Here is a 19990-nt window from a genome sequence, read left to right on the forward strand (position 1 = left end):
TGTCTATGGCATTTATAGCATGACTGGATGCCATGGTGCATTCATCAGTAATGAGAAGTTGGGCCTTTTTAATAGTTTTAACAACTTCACTCTTTATATTGAGTCTAGAAATTGATGTTTCATTTAATGGAATCGGTAATTTATATTGGGGATGAAAGGTGCTTCCACCAAGAAGTAAATTTGCAGCAATTCCTGTAGAGGCTGTGGGTAAAACAGTACCACCATGACCTCTAATATAATGTATTAAAACTTTATACAGATAAGCAGATGAATAGGATTCCTAGCTGGCAGGCTCCTGACAGCAAGCTGGCCACCTGTGGATTCCGTGAGGAATGGGGCTCCCTCCTCCCTCCTGTCAGGGTCCAGGGTGCAGGTGAATGGGGTTCCTGGCTGGCAGGCCACTGACAGCAAGCTATCCAACAGCAGATTCTGTGAGGGCTGCCTCCTCCCTACTGTCAGGGTCTGGTTTGAAGGCTGGCCATGCTCCCTGTTGGGCCAGACCCAGAGTTCTACATGCTGCGGCCTCTGCCTCAGCAACCTAGGACTGACTGCTGCTGGGCGCGCCTGGTGCTCTGAGGGTCAGTTCTTCCCTCAGGCCTTATGTGAAACAGCTTGGGGAGGGCACAGCCCTAGGCAAGGCAACCCAGGACTCAGTACTTCCACGCTCTGCTCCGAGGGCGGGTTCCTGCCTGAAACCTCTCCCTCCGGGAAACAGCTGGGGGAGGGCGCAGCTATTTCCAAGACGATCCCTCCAGGACTGACTTCCTTCCGATTGGTCGAGCTTTGGGACGTGATGTTACACCCAGGGTGTGTAAAGTTTGTTCCCCATGTCCCGTGTGGTTCAGGGTTCAGGATCTGGAAGAGGAGCCGCACACAAATGAAAGAGAAGAGATAAGAGATAATTTGGAAATACTGGGGGGCCAGGCGGGCAAGTCCAACTCAAGGGGAAGGCATTCCATTGGTGCTCAGGCCTCGTCAACCTTTTATTGGTTTGGGTTACATCCATAGCCCTTAGGCAGGCAATTTCCAGTAATAGGCAGACTAGCCCATCAGCAAGGATTTACATAATAGTAAATGGGGAAGTTGCTTCAGCTACCATTGTCTGGACTAATAGGGGGTGCACAGCTCTGACCTTTGCCAGGGCTTCAAGTGTCACCAGCCTTCCGGGTTCCTTGTCCACATCTCTCTGATAGTGAAGACAATAGGCAGCTTCCCACACCAGGGTTTTTATATAAGTAGATATGTCATTCTTTATTTCTGACTGGTCTTTTTCATAGTCACTATATCTTTTCTTATGCTGTTGAACCTCTTTGCCATCATTATTCTGAACTCTATATCAGATAAATCTTTAATCTCCATTTCTTGTAGCTCTTCTGTTGGAGAATTCTCTTGTTCTTTCATTGAGGGGCTATTTTTTTGCCTCCTCATTTTGGTTCCTTGTTTGGGTTTGTGTCTATGTATTTGGTAGATCTGCTAGGACTCCCAATCTGTAGTGCAGGACAATGTAAGATGTTATTTCTGACTGGCCTTGAGCCCCCATTTTGGAGCTACCAGCAATCCACAGCTTGTGGCTCCCTGTGCTAGGGCTGGGTGCCTTTAGAAATGACCAAGTTGTGCACCAGGCTCTGCTTTTCCTAGCCCTGGGCCCGGAAGGAGATCAGGCATAGACTCAAAGCCTCCAGAGATCTACCTCTGCCTGTAGTCTGATTGTTACTTTCAGTCTTAATTTGCTTAAAGCTATAGACCACAGGGTGGGGAGAGAGGTGTTCGCACAGGGTGGAGTAACTGTCTTCCCTCTAAGCAAAAACTGCCTGGATAGCAAAGATCCACGGAGAAAGATGTCCTCCACAGTGTGAAGGAATGACTCAGTGCAGGAAACCAGGGTGGCTCCCCTCTGAGCTCCAACCCCAGAGCCCCCAACCGACGACTCTCCTCCCACAGCTCCAGTTCACCCTGCCCTCCCTCTGCCAGAGCCCAATGTGTGTGACTGCACAGGAAATTTTGTTTGTTGGCCCTTTAAGAGTGTGCCGGCATTTCCAGCCCTCTCTCTCTCTCTGACAAACAGCAACCCTGCTTTTCACAGCCAGATGTTCTGTGAGCTCTGTTATTGGTTTTGGTTTTCTGGGCTGAGGAGCTCAGCTTGGGGCTTAACCCCAGAGTTCTCAGTGGGGGACCCCCCCCCCCCCCCCCCCCCCCGCCACACACACAGCTGAGCTATCCCTCCTGACCCGTGGTTGGCAAACTGCGGTTCGAGAGCCACATGCGGCTCGTTGGCCCCTTGAGTGTGGCTCTTCCTAAGCCTTAGGAGTACCCTAATTAAGTTAATAACAATGTACCTACCTATATAATTTAAGTTTAAAAAATTTGGCTCTCAAAAGAAATTTCAATCGTTGCACTGTTGATATTTGGCTCTGTTGACTAATGAGTTTGCCGACCACTGCCGGGAGCCTGGTCAGTTATCTCATGCCTCCACACTTCCTGCCAATCTCTTTGTGGTCTCTACTTTCCGTCCTTGGTTATAACGGTTTTCTCCAGCTAGTTTTTTCAGGGTGTTTTAGTTGTATTTCCAGTTTATTCCTGGAGAGTGTCAGTGTATCTTTCACTTACTCTGCTGCCATTTTTAACTCCCCTGGAGGTACATTTTGAAGGAAAAAGAAAGTGGGCTTTAAAGCTAGTTATTCCTAAAAGTTGTCAAAAGGTTTGTAAGAGTTATAGAAAGGTTTGTGAAGGGAAACTAAGACAGGGAAGTTAAAACAAGGCCAAACAACGTAGGCGATTTACAGCCATTATCTTTCCCAATCAGAGACATCAGAGCAAATAGTTTAAAAATCGTCCTAACAAAAAAAAAACACTGAAAGGGAGGGCGGAAGGAGAAATGAAAAAAGGATAGTTTCACTCCCTAGCAGAGAAGTCAGCAGTCTCAAGACTTGGCAAGATAAAGTTGCCAGGTGCTCTTCATGATTTGTGGAAAAGCCACAATAGGACAAAAGGGGACCTTAAGAATTAATCTGGCGGGGCCAGCATGGCTCAGTGGGTGAGCGTTGACCTATGAACTGGGAGGTCACGGTTCGATTCCCGGTAGTGGCACATGCCTGGGTTGTGAGCTTGATCACCAGTGTGGGGCATGCAGGAGGCAGACAATCAATGATTCTCTCTCATCACTGATGTTTCTTTCTCTCTCTCCCTCTCTAAAATCAATAAAAATATATATTAAAAAGAAGAATTAATCTGTTCTAAAATGGCCAGCAGAGGAATTTTAGGACCTATGGACAAGAGAGTGTATAACATCAGAGAGCCCACTCAGCCTACTCTTCATATTAGCTGAGAGCCTGTCTGTACTTCATAAGCTGGATGTATAGGTTTATTCGCTTTACTTTTAAAAGAAAGGCACATACTTTAATAAATAGGCTTTTCAAAATACAGTCAAGGTCTCTCATATAAATTCATTTATATGAGAAGACAAGGATCGATATTGGGAACAGCCCTCTCCCACTGACTTGGGGAGCTGTCTGATAACACCCCTCTGGTATCGGTGAGAAGTGCCTATAACAGTGGTCGCCAACCTTTAGGACCTCACGGACCACCAGTGGTCCGAGGATCGCCAGTTGGCAACCACTGGCCTATAACATTTAGAAGTCTGCAGCCATCTAGAAAATCCTACCCTCCCTAAACCAAGGACTTAAGAGTAAATGATTTGCATTATTCCTCCCCAGTCAGAGGGTAAATAGCGAAAATCATCTTACTCAGGGAGACTGATAGCAGAAATCCAATTAGTGTCATTTACTGACCACACCCAAGGACAATCGAAGGTAAGCCCCTGAATAATACATTTAATTAGATAAATGAATCTAAAGTAAGCTAATATGGAATTTGTTTAATCCTTTTCCAGTGTATTAAAAAGAAAAAAGTCAAGAGCAGCTAGGCCGGAGACAGGGTGGGGGTGGGGGGAAGGGTTCAGTTGGAGGCCCTGGCTTGTGCCCATGCGGGGTTCGGGCCTGCGATGGCAAAGATGAATTTTACTAAAAGGAAAAAGGAAGAATGGGCAGGAGAGAGAAAAGAGTTCCTTCAGGAGCCTGGTATCAGAGCTGGGTCTGGAACTCAGCCTACAGCCAGCCGGAAGTCAGCGACATCTGACACAGGCTGTAGGAAGCCAGATGATGGTGGAGACCAAGCACCTGGTGCAGCTGCGGCAGCTCAACCTGGAGCTTCTGAGGCAGCTGTGGGTTGGGTAGGATGCCGTGCGGCAGTCAGTGGCCAAGGCAGCCTCAGAGATGTCTTAAGTGGCCTGGAGAACCTCCTCTCCACGGGATGCCAACCAAGGTGACTCCTGCGACATGTCCTCTCCTGGCGGGGCCAGCTAGGGGTGATCTCTCTCCCACCTGTCAAGGAACCCCTGAGCCCACTGAAGCCCTGCGTGGCACTGTTGCTGGCCACCTCAGAGCGATCAGCAGAGCTGGAGGCACAGGCCCCAAGGTCCATCTAGGCTCAACAAAGAAAGCTGCCCAAGCGAAGAGTGACCTTCAACAAGGAGTCTCCAGTTTCTGAGAGGAGCTGGCACCTCAGACCCTACCTGGGCTATGAATGGATTGCAGGGTTTCTGGACAACAGCTTGCCCATCAGCAGCAAACCCGAGGCCTTCTTCTGGAAGCTGCAGGAATTCCGGGAAACCAACAAGGAGTGTATTCACAGTGAGCCCGAACCCCAGTTCCCAGGCCGGCTGGAGAGTGACAGTGCCCGGGAAGATCACAAATGTGTGTACTGTTACCGTGTCAACCAGCGTCTGTTCCTGGTGCCTTTGGACCCTGGTAACACCTGCTGCCTGTGCAGGACACCCCGGGACCAGCGGGGCCCCAAGACACTGGCAGACCCAGCGCAAGTCCCGGTGAGCATCCCACAGTCCATCCTGGACCCACCCCACCGCTACCGCATCCACAGGCGGAAGAGCTTCAAGGCCTCCAACATAGTGACCCTGCCCCGGCACTGTCTGCTGGGCTGGGACATTCTCCCTCCAAAATCCAAGAAAAGCTCTGGTTGCCAGAGCCTGGACCTCTGATCCTGTGTCGCCTCCGAGGCCCAGTACCAGAAGCTGTTGGCCAGCTCTTCCCACCTGGCCCATCCAGTGTGGTCCCATCCCCCACCCCTATCTGGCCAGAACCCCAGGCACCCCAGCCCTGCCCGCGCACCCTGGTTGAAGACCTGAGGACTGGCCACTTGGATGGCAATGCTCCTGCCATCACCTCTAGCCTCTTCCCTCTGGCAGGGGTGCCCATGAGAGGGGAGCCTTGCCTGGCCTCAGCTAGAGGTGGACTCAGGCCCTACCCTCCTAGGTGGGGCTGGTGGGTAGGCCCAGGCCTGTCTCCTTCCTAGGCTCAGAAGGCTGATGGGTGGGAGGTAAGGGCACTCTGTCTGGTGTATTTGGAAATAAAGCTCAGTGCTATCTGCACCTCCAGAAAAAAAGAAAAAGAAAAAGTCTTTTATATATGCTCTCTTAGTCAAATAAGCTTGACAACCTTCCCAGGTTTTGAATTTTAAGAAACTTTTCTTGATATAGAATTGGTTTTCAGTCATTCTAATAGGCCCAGTTTGCCCTACAGAAACATTACAACCACTGGGGTCACTCTCTGCATTAGACCAGTGTTTGTTCCTCTCGAACTGAGGGAAGTTTACACAGGCAGTGCAGAGGATCTCCTCAGTAAGTGTGATAATCCGGCAGACACATATGGTCACACATATGTGTGCACAAGCAGTAGGGGGTTAAATCAGATAGGATCATCCTGGGAAGCACATGTAGCAGGCAATCTTCACCTTGCCCTACACAGGAGACATCTTATGAGCGCCCAAACAAGGTGGCACCGGTTGCTTCTTTGTTCTTTTTGCCTTTTCAGATGGGGCACTCCTCATCTACCACCAAGATCAGCACCCCTCTAGATTGTATACTGAGGAGCTGGGATTCATTTGATCCACAAACCCTGAAGAGAAAGCACATGATCTTTTGTACTCAAGCTTTGCCTCAATATAAGCTTGCAGATGCAGAGACATGGCCCCCCGAGGGATGTATGCACTATAATACAATCTTGCCATTAGATCTTTTCTGTATGAGGGAAGGGAAATGGTCTGAGGTCCCATATGTTCAGGCTTTCTTTGCCTTAAGAGACAATCAGAAATTGTGTCAGCAGTACAAAATCAATCTCTGGTTCCAGGAAGCATTGACCGAAAGGGGTACCAGAGAGTCAGAAATCCCTAACGAGTTGACAGGGCTTAGTGACCCACCAGATGCACCTGAGCTATTGTGTCCTCCTTATCCAGGACCCCCGGAAGGACCAGTCCCACCCAGACCCAAGGGGACTTGGCCACCCAGGTCCCCGGCTATCCTTTGCCCTCTCCAGGCAGTGTCAGGGGGAGAGTTCGGATCCACCTGGGTCCAGGTATTGTTTTCCCTACAGGACCTAAGACAAACTAAGATAGATTTAGGAAAGTTTTTCAGATGACCATGACAAGTGCATAGATGTTTTTCAGGGACTGACACAAACCTTTGATTTATCAATGAATGTTGTAATGCTTCTTTTGAGTCAGACACTCTTGGGATCAGAGAAGTGGTCAGTCCTAGTAGATACACCTCAGCAGTCTGGGGATGAATACATCTTAACAAATGCCAGTGGGGTCCCCCATGATCAGATTGATCACTACCCTACTGTCCAACAGAAAGCTGTGCCCCAGAAAGACCTTAAATGGCTTGATGATGAGCTAGCAGATTAGAATAGAAAACATTTCCAGGTTTGTGAGATTCAAGACTTAATGAGGTGCCACTCCAAGCCCTTGAACGACTCTAAATTGTCAACTATAGACCAAGGGAAGGATGATGATCCCTTGGTCTTCATGGACAGACTCACGGAGGCTCTGACAAAATACACCTCTATGCACCCAGACTCTTTTAAGAGCCAACTTATTTCCTTTTTATTGAATTTATTGGTGTGACACTGGTTAACACAGGTTTCAAGTGCACAGTTCCACAATACATCATCTGTATACTGTATTGTTTGTTCACCACCCCAAGTCAAGTTTCTGTCCATTACCATTTATCCCCTATATGCCCTCCCCCACCTACCCCACAGCCCCCTCCCTTGGCAGTCACCCCACTGTTGTCTGCATCCATGAGTTTTCTCTCTTTTTTTTCTCAGTCTTTCCACTTCCCCACCCAGCCACCTGACTCTCTTAAATGCTGTCAGCCTGCTCTCTGTGAGTCTATCTGTCTATCTCTATTTTGCTTGTTAGTTCAGTTTGTTCATTAGAGTCCACATATGAGTAAGAATCATATGGTATTTGTCTTTCTCAACTGACTCATTTCACTTAGCTTAATGGAAAGACAACTTATAAAGATAAATTTTTTACTCAGGCGGCACCACACATTAGGAGGAAATTACAAAATTTGGCAATTGGCCCTGAGAGTACCTTAGACAACCTCCTGACAGTAGCCATTTCAGTCTTTGACTGAGGAGGGCGGGGGGCGGGAGCCAGGAGGGACCAGGTGGCGCAGGAGGCTGCTCCGCGTGATCCCAGAGCCATAGATTGAGCAGCCCTCCACAGCCTGTGGCGTTCTCAGTGCGCAATTTATAATCTTCAGAGCTGCTTCTGGACCAAGAGGAGACAGAGGAGAGGGAGGCCAAGGGAAGGGAGAAAGCCACAGCCTTGGTTGTGGCGCTCCAAGATGCTAATGTCATCAGTCAGAGTCTCAGGGGATATGGGTCTCCCAAAGTTACTTGCTAAAACTGTGACCAGCAGGGGCATGTCCAGAGGGACTGCTCATGGGGAAACAGAAAGCCACCCCCTATAAGCCCCTATCTGCAAGGGGAACCACTGGAAGTCAGACTGTCCAAAGGGGCGCAGGCCTCCACGGGCCGATCCGGCAATTTAGATGGTTCAGTAGCAGGACTGATGGGTCCCAGGGCCTTCCTAACTGGCTCCAACATGGACTGTCATCTCCACCAGGAGCCCCGGGTAAGCCTGACTGTTGAGGGCAAGAAAATTAATTTCCTCCTTGACATTAGAGCCACCTTCTCACATGCCTTCCTGATTATATCAGAAAGTCCAACTCCCCTATTGGGGCAAGACATCTCGGCTCATTTTGGTACCACCATATACATGGCACAAGAACAAGTACTCTACCTACCATTAGTAGAAACTAAAATGGATTCCAAAGCGTAGGCTACCCAAGGTAAAGTTAGCAGAGTGGTTAGGGCCACCTCTACTCAGATACATCTCAGGGATTCAGCTTCCTTCCCACATCAGAAACAGTATCCCTCAAACCAGAGGCAAGGAGGGGATTACTATAATAGGCAATTTGAAGGCCTAAGGCCTGGTAAAACCTTGTAACAGCCCATGTAACACTCCTATTCTGGTTTTCAGAAGCCCAATGGGGAATAGAGGCTTGTCCAAGACCACTGATTAATTAATAAGGCAGCTATCCCTATACATCCTGTGGTTCCTAATCCTTATAGTTTATTGTCCCAAATTCTAGGAGATACTAAATGGTTTACTGTATTAGATTTCAAGGTTGCCTTCTTTTTGTATTTGGAGATCCCTCAAATCAGTCCACCCAACTGACCTGGACTATTTTACCCCAGGGCTTTAGAGATAGTTCCCACTTCTTTGGTCAAGCCTTACCTCAGGATTTATACCAGTATGACCACCCACAGACCAAAGTATACAGAGGTCACTAGATTCATGGGCTCACATGGAATAGCCCTAGACTACATTCTTGCCAGGCAGGGTGACATATGTACTATTGCCAATACTTCCTACTGTATATATATCAATAACTTTTGAAATAGATACTAGAACACAGGATATTCTATTCTTAAACAGGCTGTGAAGTTAAGGAAACAAGTATCATGTTCTCTATCTCCTAAAATTTAGGCCCAAATCTGTAGTATATTTCCCTCATTAACCTCATGACTTTTCCTCCTTTTAGGACCGCTGGCCTGCACGTTCCTAGAATTATTGTTTGGCCCTTGTATACTCAATTGTCTAATTCAATTTATACTCTCTCATCTAGAATCCATCAAAGTACAGATAGTCATGGAAATGGAACCCCAAATGACAGCTCCCATCTTCCATGGTCCCTTAGATCATCTGCCTCTGATGGAGCCCCCAAACCCCTTGCATTGTCCCTCTTCAGCTGGAAGAAGCCAGAGCAGTCGTCGCCCCCATTCCCAACAGCAGTTGGGGGTGTCCAAATCAGAGTGGAGAATGAGGAGATAGAAGAGCTAGGTAGTCAGGGATGGGACCATGGGGGGAGGAAGTAGAACCAGGAAACCCAGCTGGTAGGAGTTACTAAGGTAGCACAGCTGGGCAGGGAAAGAAGAGCCCTTGGGAGACCTGAGTTTTAAAAATGTATGGGTATTGCTAAGACAGGCAGCTTGCATATAATCAATCACAAGTCAGTGGGCATGTAGCCAATGCCAAGGATGTTACTAAGGCAGAATTATTTGAAAGAACCAATCAGAAGCTAGCAAGCATATATCTACCTCTAGACAAAGAGAAACACTCTCTCTTTCCTCTTCTCTCACTGGTGTGCGGGTTTCTGGCTCCTATTGCAGGGGATATTCTCCCCTGTGCTCACATGGCTTACAGCCACGTGGCCCTTCGCACATGGACTAATGGGCTTTAATTAGCTTGGATGCTGAATGACACCTGGCTGCAACATAGAACGAAAGCTCTGGACATTGGCCTGTTTTTGGAACCCCAATTGCACCTTTTCCAGGACTGGCTACTCTCAATAAACTTTGCTTCAGTTAACCACGTTTGTCCATGAATTCATTCGTCGATTTTGTGAGATAATGAACTCAGACCTGACCACCACATTTTGGTTTCAGCATCATACATATAACATAATCTAAGTAGAAAATGCACCTGTGTTTGAATTAGCTATTTTCAATTTTATTAGAGTCCAGACATTGTAAAATTACATGCGAACATGTGGATTCTTTCCAGGAGAAAAGAAAAAGATTATGGGATGGTCTTTTTTAAACTACTTTTTTGGGGGGGGTGGGGGGAGAGTAACAGTTTGGCTGAGATATAATATATATTTACAAACCACTTAATATGTACAACTCAGTGGCTTTTACTGTTTTCACAGTCATACAAACACAATAGATTCTAGAGCATTTCATTGCCTCTCCAACAATATCCTGAGCTCCTTAGCTGTCACCTCCTCATTCTCTCTTCCTTCCTGGCCCTGGTAATTACTAATCTATTTTTTTGTCCCCATAGATTTGTCTGTTTTGGATATTTCATTTGTGTGTCTGGCTTATGTCACTGAGCATCATGTTTTCAAGGTCCATTCACAAAATACCAATGGAATATTTCAGAGACCTAGAATGAACATTCCAAAAATTCATCTGGAATAAAAAAAGACCCCGAATAGCTGCAGCAATCCTGAGAAAGAAGAACAAAGTAGGTGGGATCTCAATACCAGATATCAAGCTGTATTACAAAGCCACTGTTCTCAAAACTGCCTGGTACTGGCACAAGAACAGACATATAGATCAATGGAATAGAATAGAGAGCCCAGAAATCAACCCGAACCAATATGCTCAATTAATATTTGACAAAGGAGGCAAGAACATACAATGGAGTCAAGACAGTCTCTTCAATAAATAGTGTTGGGAAAATTGGACAGATACATGCAAAAAAATGAAACTAAACCACCAACTTACACCATACACAAAAATAAACTCAAAATGAATAAAGGACTTAAATGTAAGATGGGAAACCATAAAAATACTAGAGGAATCCAAAGGCAACAAAATCTCAGACATATGCTGAAGCAATTTCTTCACCGATACATCTCCTAGGGCATTGGAAACTAAAGAGAAAATAAACAAATGGGACTACATCAAAATAAAAAGCTTCTGCACAGCAAAAGAAACCATCACCAAAACAAAAAGAAAGCCCACTGCATGGGAGAACATATTTGCCAATGTTATCACCGATAAGGGTTTAATCTCCAACATTTATAGGGAACTCATACAACTTAACAAAAGGAAGATAAACAATCCAATCAAAAAATGGGCAAAGGACCTAAATAGACACTTTTCAAAAGAGGACATTCAGAAAGCCAAGAGACATATGAAAACATGCTCAAAATCACTAATCATCCCAGAGATGCAAATCAAAACAACAATGAGGTACCATCTTACACCTGTCAGACTGGCTATCATCAACAAATCAACAAACGACAAGTGCTGAAGAGGATTCGGAGAAAAGGAAACACTCGTGCACTGCTGGTAGGAATGCAGACTGGTGCAGCCACTATGGAAGACAGTATGGAGTTTCCTCAAAAAGTTAAAAGTGGAACTCCCATTTGACCCCTTGATCCCACTTCTAGGAATATATCCCAAGAAGCCAGAAACACCAACCAGAAAGGATATATGCACCCCGGTGTTCATAGCAATACAATTTACCATAGCTAAGATTTGGAAACAGCCTAAGTGCCCATCAGCAGATGAATGGATTTGAAAACTGTGGTACATCTACACAATGGAATACTACGCTGCTATAAAAAAGAAGGAACTCTTACCATTTGCAACGGCATGGATGGAACTGGAGAGCATTATGCTAAGTGAAATAAGCCAGTCAATGAAAGAAAAATACCACATGATCTCACTCATTTATGGATAATAAAGACCATTATAAACTGATGAACAAAAATAGATACAGAGGCAGAGCAGCATTGAACAGACTGTCAAACTACAGCGGGAAGCCTGGGGAGGTTTGGGGGTGGGGGTAAGAGATCAACCGAAGGACTTGTATACATGCATATAAGCATAACCAATGGACACAAGACACTGAGGGCTAGGGGAAGCCGGGAGAATGTCAGGGGGGGTGGGGGGGGGGGGAAGGAGACATATGTAAAACTCTTTGTAATAGTTTAAGCAATAAAACAAATTTAAAAAACAAAAGGTCCATTCATGCTGGAGCCTGTGTTGGTGCTTCTTTCCTTCTTATGCCTGAATAATATTCTATTGTAAAGGGTGTCCCAAAATTCGCACAAGAAGTAATTTTGATAGAAAACACAGGTTTATAATTAATAATTGTAATTCTTTTATTGATTCATAAAGTATACAGTATAGGGTTATGTATCGAATAGCATATCGGGTAAATGGCCTCCACAGCTTTGCTGCCACATACGGACTCTTTTGTTGAAATTTTCCATGACAGTTTTGAATAAATGTGGCTGAATTTCGATGAGGCTCATTTTCATCTTGATGGCTTGGTTAATCGACAAAATTGTCGCATTTGGGGTTCAGAAAATCCACGAGTAATTGTTGAGAAACAAATCATCGACAACGTGTCACTGTTTGGTGCGGATTTTGGACTGGAGGCATCACCAGACCATTCTTCTTCGAAAATGCGGCTGCTCAGGCAATAACACTTAATGGTGCTTGCTATCGCGACATGATAATTCAGTTTTTTGTGCCTAAATTGCAAGATATGGATGTGGAGGACATGTGTTTTCAACAAGATGGTGCCACATGCCATACAGCCCGAGAAACAATTGAATTACTGCATGAGTCATTTCCTGGTCGTGTAATTTCCCGTTTTTGTGATCAGAATTGGTCGCCCAGATCATGCGATTTAACACCGTTGGACTTTTTTCTTTGGGGTTTTTTGAAGTCTAAGGTTTATACTAACAAGCCCATGACCACCCATGCCTTGAAGGAGGAAATTGAGTGCTGTATCAACGAATTGCAGCCACATTTATGCAAAACGGTCATGGAAAATTTCAACAAAAGAGTCCGTATGTGGCAGCAAAGCCGTGGAGGCCATTTACCCGATATGCTATTCCATACATAACCCTATACTGTATACTTTATGAATAAAAAAAATTTACAATTTTTATTTATAAACCTATATTTTCTATCAAAATTATTTCTTGCGTGAATTTTGGGACACCCTTTATGAATGTAGCACAGTTTCTTTCTGAGTTCATCAGTTAATGGAGATTTGGATTGTTTCCTCCTTTGGGCTATTATGAAGAGTACAGCTACATATATTCATGTACAAGCATTAATCAGTTTTGTATCTATTAGCAAATTTATTTTAGGGTTTCATTGATTGACTGTATAAATTGTGTCCCTTGAATTTGAATCTGCCTTACCAGTTCCTTCATTAATGAATGAACCGAATAAAATCTTTGACACGTGTTCATTTCATAATTGTATGACTATCATGGTTTTCACTTTTTGAAAATTGTACCTGTTCACTGAATGCCACAGGTCCTCTCCTGTAGCCCTTTGCTACAATGAGAACAAAAACTGGGGCCTGGTAATTGCTTCCTTCCCTAGCCCATGCAGGCTGTGGCTAGTCCTAGGGGTCCACACCATCCCTGGCAGGTTCCCATAACCTGCCCAAACTGTTGAACATTGTACTTTGTCTACACATGGTGGAGGTGCAATTTGCTTCCTGTCTGGATTTGATTGACACTGTAGGGAATCATTTTGTTTGTTCATTTGTTATGGTGTTTTTTTCAGATTCCACATGTAAGTGAAAGGATATGGTTTTGCCTTTGTCTGACTTATTTCACTTAGCAAAATACCCTCTAAGTCCATCCATGTTGTTGCAAATAGCAAGATTTCATTCTTTTTCTTGGCTAAGTAATATTCCATTGTGTGTGTGTGTGTATATCTATATATCTATATATCTATATATCTATATATCTATATATCTATATCTATATATATCTATATATATCTATATATATCTCACATCTTCTTTATATCCAATTGTCTATGGATGAGTAATCTACATTGCTTCCATATCGTGGCTACTATAAGTAATGCTTTAATGAACATAGTGGTGTATAGGTGTTTTTTTTTATTAGTATTTTTATTTTCTTCTGATAAATACCCAGATTTGCTGGGTCATATGGCAGCTCTATTTTTAATTTGAAACTATTTAAAAAATCTATATAAAAGGCTGTGTCTCTTTGACCATCTGACCAGTAGCTATGACACACACTGACCACCAGGGGGCAGATGTTCAATGTAGGAGCTGCCATGATGTGCACTGGTCAGCACCACAGACCTGACACTGACAAACCAACACTCAGCTTACCCCAAGTGGGACACAGATCCCTCCACCACCCTGGAGCGACATCCCACCAAATTGCAGCCAATGCTGCCAAGATCCCATGGTGCAAGATGCGGCCCACAGCCCAGCCCAGCCTGGAAACAGTTGCTGTGGGTGCCGTGTAATGACGTCACGTAGCAACGCCTGGCTTCCTCTCCTTAGAGCAGTGGTTCTCAACCTTGGCTGCACATTAGAATCACCTGGGAATCTTTTTAAAATTCTGATTTCTGGGCCTCATCCTCTGGAAATTCTGTTTCTTTGTTACTAATATTGTGGCTCCACCCCATAACAAATAAACAGAATTTCCAGAGGATGAGGCCCAGAAATCAGGATTTTAAAAAGATTCCCAGGTGATTTTAATGTGCAGCCAAGGTTGAGAACCACTGCCCTAGAGACTAGCCTCCTTGGAGTTTCTTCAGCCCAGGAACCTGACTTGCTTTATAGCCAGGTGCAAACATTTTAAACTTTAACCAATTGTCTGTGAAGTGTTTTCACGTGCCTCATCTCATTTGAACCTATCCTAGGCAGATAGGAGACTCAGTAGAATCCTATTTTCTTTTCATTAGCCGGAAAATGGAGATTTAGAAAGTTTAGAAACATGACCCGACTTAAAAGAAGTAAGAAATGGTGAACCTTGAAAATGACTTCAGGTTTTCTCACTGTGCAAAATATAGTCAAACACTGCTACAGTTAAATATTTCACCCTTTGTTCTCCCTGCATGATCTACAATAATAATCTGCTTCATGTTGATATTTACTGCTGTGTTGCTGACAATTACCTGAAAGAAAAGTTGGGGAGCTTACCTGGACTGGAAAAAGTTTAGCTAAATCAGAAAGCAGGTCTAATTAAGCAAGTTTATTCTGTATCTATAAAAGGCTAAAATGACTTGCGTGTGCACGATACATATAAAATTCCCACTGGCACCAATTGCACGCATGTGTTTCAATCTGTCATTGTTGATCGTGAATTTGGTTGACACATCTATTATGGAGAAAGGGCGAATAGTGATATTAAAATATTTCTTCTAATTCATTTCCTTTCAATGTACATGAATCTGTGCACCAGAACACTAGCGAAAACATAATAGTTGTCGAAAAGATTACTTATAAACTTTATCTCACTTTCCTTATTTAATTCACTTGTTCTTAACTATCATGTTTAGATTACTTGTGAATGTTTCATGTGAAAAGTGAATAATGAAACCTGATTCCAAAGTGGAGTTGGGGAAGCTATGGAGGGAGAGCTCCCACGCCTGTACCACTCACCTCAATTTGCATTGTCAGCAGGAAGGAAGAAGATTCCTACATACCTCAGTACAATAGACCTTCCACCACTTGCAACAAACAAAAAGGTGCCACCTCTACTCTTGTCTCCTCCAATGACTTAAAAAAATATATTTTTATTGATTTCAGAGAAGAAGGGAGATGGAGAGAAGGATAGAAACATCAATGATGAGAGATAATCATTGATTGGCTGCCTCGTGCATGCCCCACACTGAGGATCAAGCCCGAAACCCAGGCATGTGCCCTGACCGGGAATTGAACCCTGACCTCCTGGCTCATAGGTCAATGCTCAACCACTGAGCCACGTCGGCCAGGCATCCTCCAATGACTTTTTGTTCTAAACAACCCTCCTCAATTTTCTTCCCAAATCCAAAAAAACTGACCTTCTCTTTGTCTCTTTAGACTTGCCTATAGTCCACCATAGTGTGCTTATCCTGAATTGCAATTCCTCTGCCATTCCTGAATAAACATATTTTGCTTTTCTTAAATACAATTGCTTTTTGCTCAGTTTAAGGTTAATATTACTTGATTATTAGAACTGGAATCCAAAGTAACCCCCCAATCACTCTGAGGCTGCTGAGCAAACAGGTGCTGATACCTACAGAGCAAATCGAGCCCACCCAAACCTTCCTTCAGTCCATGACAGTAATGACCCCTTAATTTTCCCTGTAAGTAATTTCTCCAGAATCCCAAATGCCACTGCATGCTTAAACTGTTCTTTAGGTTCCTTTTATAAGTTTAGAAAACTAAATCCACATATCCCTGTCTCTTGCTTCAATTTAACCCAACATTGGAGTGGGAAATCAAAACCCATCTCATCTACACTAATAAAAGAGAAAGATGCAAATTGACCACACCTTCGTGACGCCCACCAGCCAATCAGGAGTGAGTATGCAAATTAACCCAACAAAGATGGCAGGTTAATTTGCATACACAGGAGCCGAGCAGCCAGGGGCAGGGCAGGACTCTTGCATTGTCGCCATGGCCACGATGCAGGTGTTCCACACCATCCCAGCCACTGCAGGCCTCTGGGTAGTGTGGGAAGGCGGAAAGGTGGCTCCGGGCCAGAGCAAAAGCAGAAAGGTGGCTCCAACCACAGCGAAGGTGGTGCTGGCAGCCGGGGAAGGAAATCCCATTCTTGCATGACTCTTCATGCATCGGGCCTGTAGTATATATATTGGATGAGCAGCCAACATAAATCAGACCATTTGCAGGTTTGCTGTCAGAGCCACGTATCTGGGTAGTCTTTTGATATGTAATAATACAGTGTTTGAGCCTTGGCTGAATATTAATACTTACTAGTAGCCCGGTGCGCAAAATTTGTGCACATTAAAGGGAATTAAGTAGCGGAAATATTTTAATATTGCTATTTGCCCTTTCTATATAATAGAAGTGTGAGAGATGAAAGGAAATTAGCAAAATGTATATAAAAATAATATATAAATTTATTAGTAAATAAACAGTAACAAAAGGATATAACAACAACAGAGGCATGATATAAAAACAACAAAAGCATGATATGAAAACAACAAAAACATGACATAAAAACAACAAAAACATGATATAAAAACAACAGTGATGCAAACAGTGACTGATAGTGATTCAACTTATTCTAATATCTCCCTGTACACCACATTAAGAGTGAAAACTCTTTTAGAGTGCTTGACTAATTTCCCTTGTGATGAAGTATTTACAACTTTAACTTTAACATCACACACTCTTCGAACTCGAGAGAAAGCAACATATAACTGACCATGAGCGAAAACAGGTTCATGTAGGAATATGCCTACTCTGTCTAGAGTTTGTCCTTGTGATTTATTAATAGTCATCACAAATGCTGGCATCACGGAAAACTGTCATCGAATCAATTTAAATGGGAGGCCAGTGTCAGATGAGGACAAATCAATTCTTGGAATCAGAACAACCTCTCCCTCTGCAGATCCTTTTAATACTTCAGCTTCGATAATGTTAGGTTATAATCTTTTGATAATAAATTTGGTACCATTACAAAGACCACATTTACTATTGAGATTTCTCAATAGCATGATGATTGCACCCACTTTCAATTTTAATTTATGACACAGCATTCCTGAAGGAGTAATACTATTAAGAAATTCGATGGCAAAATTTTCCTTTTCAGCAGCATCTGTGGAATCAATGGAATCATCACTCAAATATGTGTGAAAATCTCCATCAAGTATATCCAAAATTTCTTCATTTACTTTTTGAATGTGCTCATATTTTGGACAAAGAATTGCACATTTATATATATTTTTAATATTATCTATAGATATAGTATTTCCAAAGGTAGCTTCAATAATAGATCCATTACAAATCATTTCACAAGGGATTTCAATAATATCCATTCCTAAATGAAAACTGCTATCAAGTTTGCCATCTGCAAGTTTTATTAAATATTCACTATAAGCAGAATCCTCTGATATCATATTTGTTGTAAGAGACAACTTTCTGAAACATCCCCAAACGTTGCAGTACTTTAAACTCGTTTGTACTATGGCCGATCCCATAGCATGTGGTACAATACCGAGACATTGTTGAAAATCCTCTCCAAGAAGGAGAACTTTCCCACTAAATACAACATTCAAATTTCTCTTAGTAATCTATGGCATTTATAGCATGACTGGATTCCATGGTGCATTCATCAATAATGAAAAGTTGGGCCTTTTTAATAGTTTTAGCAACTTCACTCTTTATATCGAGTCTAGAAATTGAAGTTTCATTTAGTGGAATGGGTAATTTATATTGGGAATGAAAGGTGCTTCCACCGAAAAGTAAATTTGCAGCAATTCCTGTAGACGCTATGGGTAAAACAGTACTACCATGACCTCTAATATAATGTATTAAAACTTTATAAAGATATGCCTCCCTGCTCCGAGGGCCGGTTCCTGCCTCAAACCTCGCCCTCCTGGGAAACAGCTCAGGGAATGCGCAGCTGTAGCTAAGAGGACCCAGGACTCAGTGTGGCCATACTCCGAGGGCTGGTTCTTGCCTCAAACATCGCTTACTGGAAACAGCTCAGGGAGGGCGCAGCTGTTGCTAAGAGAACCCAGGACTCAGTGCAGCCATGCTCCGAGGGCAGTTTCCTGCCTCAAACCTCGCTGCCCTCGCAGGAAACAGCTCGGGGGAGTGTGCAGCCATTTCCAAGAAGACCTCTTCAGGACTGACTTCCTTCCGGTTGGTCGAGCCTCGGTTGTGACGTTACACCCAGGGTTTTTATATAAATAGATGAGGCAGCCCTATGTTCACCAATAAAAATGTTTAATACGTTTTTATTGATTTTAGAGAGAAAGGAAGGGAGAGGTTAGAAACATTGATGAAAGAGAGAGAACTTCCAGGAAAAACATGATTCTATCTCCTATCTCCTTGAAAGGGCATTTTCCCCTCCTGTGCAAAGAACATATGCACAGAAACCTCTCTTTGACATTGGGAGACATTGCTGATTCCACTGCCAATGCAATGGCTACCCAATAAAGATCACTTGACTTCTTAGCCAAAATGTGTCTAGACAGCAGAATAGCTCTTATTTGCTTGCTGAACAAGGAGGTGTATGCAAACACTACTTGTTGCATTTTTAAAAGTATACTTTTATTGATTTCAGAGAGGAAGGGAGAGGGAGAGAGTGATAGAAACATCAATGATGAGAGAGAATCATGGATCAGCTGCCTCCTGCACGCTCCACATTGGGGATTGAGTCCACAACCCAGGCATGTGCCCTGACCTGGAATTGAACCGTGACCTCCTAGTTCATAGTTCAATGCTCAACCACTGAGCCATGACGGCTGGGCTATTTGTTGCATTTGGATAAAGTCCTCTGGGGAAGTAGAAACTCAACTACATAAAATTAACAAGCCCATTGGTTATGATAAAAATTATGACAGAGACTTGAAGCTGGACATCGTAAGTCAGGAGGGTCTGTGGGAGGGGCTAGGGCTTAGGGGAGGAGTTCGCACACTGTGTTATGGGGAGAACTGTACAGGAAGAACTCTGTGCTCACAACAAAACTCTGGCTGTAACCTGAACTTCCTTCTTTAAGTACTTCTCCATCTTTGTCCAGCTCAGTGTGTGCAGGCGGCTCACCATGTCTGCCCACACACTAGACTACAATCCCTCCATCCCAGTGAATCCTTTTTGGTGACAGAATACCTAGTTGATTCTGTTTTTCAGTGGACAGTTACAACAAATTTCACCTGACTCTCCCTAGTCCTTTGATTTGCTGAGTTGGCAATCTTCCGATCTTGGTTTAGAATGAATCATCATACAAACTGGATTTGTCATATTGCTTTTAATTTTTTTAAATATAATTTTTTAAATTTATTTCAGAGAGGAAGGGAGAGGGAGGAAGAGATTGGAACATCAATGAGAGAGAATCATTGATTAGCTGCCTCCTGCATGGCCTCCACTGAGGATTGAGCCTGCAACACGGGCATGTGCCCCAACATGGAATTGAACCAGGACCTCCTGAGTCACACCAGATGGGCATATTACTTTTAATTTTATTTTGCATAATCATTTAAAAATTTTACTTAATACCTTTGAGTCTCTGCAAACATGATAC

The 19990-nt window shown here is 43.7% G+C and overlaps 1 pseudogene; it reads left to right on the forward strand.

The window, feature by feature from the left end:
- Positions 1–4157: 4157 nt before the first annotated feature.
- LOC139011433 (migration and invasion-inhibitory protein pseudogene) lies at positions 4158–5959 on the forward strand (annotated as a pseudogene).
- Positions 5960–19990: the final 14031 nt, after the last annotated feature.

This window comes from Myotis yumanensis, unplaced genomic scaffold, assembly GCF_028538775.1.
Source record: "Myotis yumanensis isolate MYYU_CA2020_CCGP unplaced genomic scaffold, mMyoYum1.0.hap1 SCAF_5, whole genome shotgun sequence".
Taxonomy (NCBI): Eukaryota; Metazoa; Chordata; class Mammalia; order Chiroptera; family Vespertilionidae; genus Myotis; species Myotis yumanensis.